The sequence below is a fragment of the Hipposideros armiger genome, unplaced genomic scaffold (genome assembly GCF_001890085.2).
Source record: "Hipposideros armiger isolate ML-2016 unplaced genomic scaffold, ASM189008v1 scaffold_731, whole genome shotgun sequence".
Classification (NCBI taxonomy): domain Eukaryota; kingdom Metazoa; phylum Chordata; class Mammalia; order Chiroptera; family Hipposideridae; genus Hipposideros; species Hipposideros armiger.
This window is the reverse complement of record NW_017732081.1, coordinates 346988-352220: the sequence shown is the minus strand read 5'-3', so window position 1 is coordinate 352220 and position 5233 is coordinate 346988.

Genomic DNA, 5233 nt, shown 5'->3' with positions numbered 1-5233 from the left:
AGTGTATGTATTTCCTTTAGTAATATGCATTTAAGATTCATTCATGCACTTGTGTGGCTTGATACTTTATTCCTTTTCATTGGTGTATAGTGTCAAATTGTATAAATGTAAAGCAGCTTGTTTATCCATTTACTTATTAAAGGACATCTTGGTGGTTTCCAGGTTTGGTGATTATGAATGAAACTGCTATAAAGAAAGTGTGTGTGGGTTTTTGTGTGGACTTCTGTTTTTAAATCATTCAGGTAAATATTTAAGAGCCTGATGGCTGAATTACATGTTAAGATTATGTTCAGCCTTGTAAGAAACTGCCAAACTGTATTTTGTAAAGATTTTCTCCTAGCCTATGGCTGTTCTTTCATTTTTTAATAGAATGTTTTGCAGAAAAGTTTTCGCTTTTATTAAAGACCAACTTATTGATTTTTTTTCTTTTGTAGATCATGTGTTCAGTGTTGTATCAAAAACTAACCACCCAGCTCAAAGTAACATGGGTTTTATGCTAAAGAAAAGACAAAGTAACTTGACTTGATTATATAAACTAAAGTTACATTGTTCTTATGCAAATCTCACTACAGCAATGGGTATCAGGAGGCCAGATTTATAGACAGCTCCTTGGAAACCACAGCACAGTTATGGTTGACATTTTAAAAACTAGATTTATTACACACCTAATCCTAAGGTTGAAGTCCTCTCCTTGGGGTTGGAACTCAGTTTTTGTTAATGAAAAACCCATTTATCTAAATTGTATTAGGTTTTCCACAAATCTGAAATGTGAACACCTGCAAGTGATATTGACATTCTAAAGCCCACACTGCATAGAAATTGGCAAGTTATTTTTTATTGTCAGTAATGCCCTTGATCCAGATCTCTCTGTGAGGAAAATAAGCATTTGATGGAGAGAAAAAACAAAACAAAAAAAAATGAGGTCCAATGTTATCCTCTGAGCAGATGGATATTTTTTAGAGGCAAGGGGATGTCACTCTATTGGAAATGCATTATTCTGAATTATTTTGTAGTGGATATTCAAAAGTTATAGAATAGTATGATAAATGAAAGCTCAGATGCCAGACTACCTGGACTTGTAGCCCAGCTCCAAAAATGACTGGATAGTTCATCTTGCACAAGTTGTACTCAGTTTCCTGACATATATGTAATAACAGTGGGGCTATATTACAGGTATTCACAGGGACTAATTTTGTGCTGATTTTCTCAGGGACAAGGTTCTTTCTTTAGCTTTATTTTCATCAGGATGTCCAAATTTCACACTGTCTCTCCAAAGGGGAGCTTACAGGCATCCAAACTGTGGAAAATCAGGTTGTTCCCTCCAGATAGGTTGATGGGGAAGAGGGGGAGGGAACTCATGACACACCACAGTTTCATCTTGGAGATGTCTCCTAATAATCCAGTCTGTCCTTTAGGTTTTAGATGTCACATCATTTTTCCCCCCTCTCATTTCTGCAGTCCTGCTTTATCTAAGGAAAAGACTATCTCTGAAAAGAAAACCGTTTTTTCCCACCTTAGGTTGGCACTTTTTTTTTTTCAATCTTTCTTTTCCCTTTAGTGTAAGATAAACAGAGGGAAAATGTCCCTTGGGTTTCAAGTGTGAGAGAAGAGGGGTAGGGAATTAGAGAATATAATTAGATTAATTAATACTTCAGGGTATAATTCCACCATTCATTTCATACCCAAAGCCCAGGGCCTGACATTAGGAAGAGGCTAGTAACAGACTTATGTTACTGTCTAATCATAGCCACCACTATTATGAAGACTGTCTTGGTTCCAGCTGCTATAACAAATGGCACAGGTTGGGTAGCTTATAAACAATAGAAATCTATTTCCAGAGTTCTGGAGGCTAGAAGTCTGAGGTCAGGGTGCCATGGTTGTGTGCGGGACCTCTTCCAATAGACTTATTGTTGTGTCCTCACATGATGCCAGGCGCAGGGGCTCTCTGAGGACTCTTTCCTAAGAACACTATCCCATTCCTGAGGGCTCCACCCATATGACCTAAGCATCTACCAAAGGCCCCATCTCCTAATATCATCATTTTTGGGCATTAGGATTTCAACATATGAATTTAGGGTGTGGGGGATGGAAGACAAACATTGAAACCATAGAAATTATCAGGAATGTTTTCCTAATTTGGAGTTTGGAAAAGATTATAACTATAAGAACTCCTGAGTGGAGAGATAAACAAACAAACAAAATCGGGGTGGGGGACTGTCCTGACCACATGAAATAGCAAACAATAATATAGGCCAAAGGAGAGCGTGAACCAAGGGCTGAAAGGAAAGGAATCTGAATTTTCCTGAATGCTTTCTTTGACTAGCTTGTGTTTCATTCTAAAGAGCAACATCTTGATCTCAGACCAAGGAAAGACAAAATCAGTCCTACTCCAGCACCCACATATATTTTATCAAGTGCCAATGAACAGTTGTTCAATGGACAGCAAAATAAGTAAGACACATCTATCTCACATCAGATTTGACTTTGGGTATTGGTTTCAATGCTCCCGATGGCGCCAAGACAAGGGGCTTACTACAGGAGCCAGGTCAGATGACCTCTACCATGTTTCTTTTCCTTTTTAGCACAAATGATTCCCAAGTTACATGCGGTAAAGCAGATTTAATAAATAGATAGGAAACTCTCACACAATTAGATGAAATTCATTAAACAGAAGAAGAATAATGTATTTAAAAGATTGATTCCCAACTTAAGGATTTAATCAATTTGAGAAGTTATTTTCTATTTCTTAAGCCATGCTTGGGTCAGTTTTACATGTAGTATCCAGAAGCTATAGTTATTCCTTTTACAAAAACAAGTCATCAAACCCACTCCTTTTCCTTCTATTCTATGAACCTCTAGGATATTCTCCGAAGGTACTCTGAGGCTATGGGGGATGAATTAATCAATTTTTTAAAAATTTGTTTTCACTAAACATGCAGATTTTTAGCACTGAACCTCAGCTTGATTTTTCACATAATAATAGTCTATTTGCATATGCTTTACATGTTAATTATTATACTGTTATTCTCTTTGCTACAATTAAAGTTAGTACTTTATTATAAAATCCCATTTCTAAATTTTATAGTAAGACAGTAACTGAAACTAATGTTAACTTACACAATTATTTGCATTTCCTTTTTATAAATTGAGATGTACATGTGTATGTGTTTCTGTGCGCGCGCGCGCGCGCGCGCGTGTGTGTGTGTGTGTGTGTGTGTGTGTGTGTGTGTGTTTTCTCCAAGTATGTGGATGGTAAAAATTTAAGAAAGTTTTGTATTTTTGCTTCCATTTCTTAGCCTTGAGTTGAAGTTTATTCCAGTATTAGAATGATTTAATATTTTCATTAACAATTATTTTATCATTGCTACAAGTAGTTTGTGTTAGATATATCTGAACCAACATTCTGTATATGAAAACTTTTTCTGTTAAATCATGTCTAGCATCTTATGATTTGTGTGGGTTCTGAATAATCCAACTATTTCTGAGTGGTTGTCTTGCAATGAAAATAGACCCGACCAGAACTTTGCTAAGGGCTGACACCAGTATTGACTCAGCCAGTCTTGCTAAGTTTAGAGGCCTAAGGAGAACACAGAAACAGATATCATTTACTTTGCATTTACTTTCTAAAACATAGACCATGTCTACTCTCTCTTCTAAATCCATCTTTGCTAACTGAAGAAAATATTCTAAAAAGCATTTTTGACAATATGGATTGGTTGTCAAAAGACCCAAGTTCTACCTGGTAGTCTGATCAGGTATAGGTTTTTTAACTTCTCTCATACTTGGTTTACAATTTGAAGGTGTTGATAAAGTGATATCTAGGGCCTAGCATTGCTTTAAAATTCTGAGATGATGAGAGCTGAAATTTCAATATCAAAAGTGTCCAAATCCCAAATCTACTCTGATAAAGTTTTGATTTTCCAATCAACCTCCCTGAGGTTAGGTTTCTCATCTTTGAAATAAGAGAGAGTATGTGATCTCCATAGGCTTTCCCAGGTATAACATTAAAGATTACAGATTACTAGATTCATATATAGTAGCAGCAAAATAGAGAATAAAACCACAAATGATGGCAGGCTCAATATATGCATTATGTTCTGCTGCTTCCTCTACAATCCCATTAAATGACAGCAAAAGAATGTTGATAAGGTAGAAAATGACAAGAGCAATGAGAAAGGGAGAAGACACAATAGCAACAAAATTTAGCTGGAAGGCAGAGGCACGGGGAGTTACCGACATGGTACACCCAGGAAAACTGAACCCTAAGCCAACAGTGTGGAAAGCAGAGAAAAAACTATTATATTTGCACTGTAGGCCTTCAAAAGACTCCAGAATTCACTTTCATAGTTACCTCTGGAAATCGGTCAGGAAGTAGGGCTATAAAAGCTGACTGAACAATATCATTAGGGGGTTGGACCTCCACATACCCTTCCCACTCTTGCAATTGAGCAATGGTTCTTCCTCCATCCAGAGAGTGATTGACGTTTCCGGATGGTGTCAAACTGAGAGTTTCTGAACTGGGGGACGGGAGACCAAGTTGAAAGCTGGGGTCCATATGTAAAAGAAGGAGTAAATAAAAGTGCATGTACTGATTGTTGAGTCCCCAAACTTCTTCGTTTGCCCCCAGAATGCTAGCAGCCAGGCAGGAGACTGAAAGAATCTTCTCCATGTCATCTGGGCCAATCAAGAGGAAAGACCTAATGGTGCTGACGGGAAGTGGCTCAATAATGGTTCAGATGAACAGCCACATTAAAACTATACTCAATAAGTCCTTTCCAGACATTTCTATCAGCTCTTTACTGTCCACTCTGATATATAAGTGGACAGTCAAGGGTAATCTGACATTTGAGGAATGTATTTAATATGAAAGTCAAGGTCAAAAAATGAAAACAAAAACAGAATAAAAGATAACCTGGAAGAGAGGCTAAGCAATGGCTAATAATAATAATAAAAATAAAATAATAATAATAATAATAAACAACTTCAAAATGACTATTTTTAACTTCTTCAGGCTCAGCTTTTATAAACATTAAAAAAATAAAACCAAATTAAAAAAAAAGCAAGGTGACAAAGAATTACCGAAAAGATTTGGAAAGATGAGGGGTACATGTAGGGATTGAGGGATGTAAAGAGGGAGAGAGTTGGGGGAAGAGGAGGAGGAAGAACCACTCTCTGGGTAACTGATTTAAACTGAGCCAAATTTCAATCAATCAATGTCCAGGAAGAACACTTT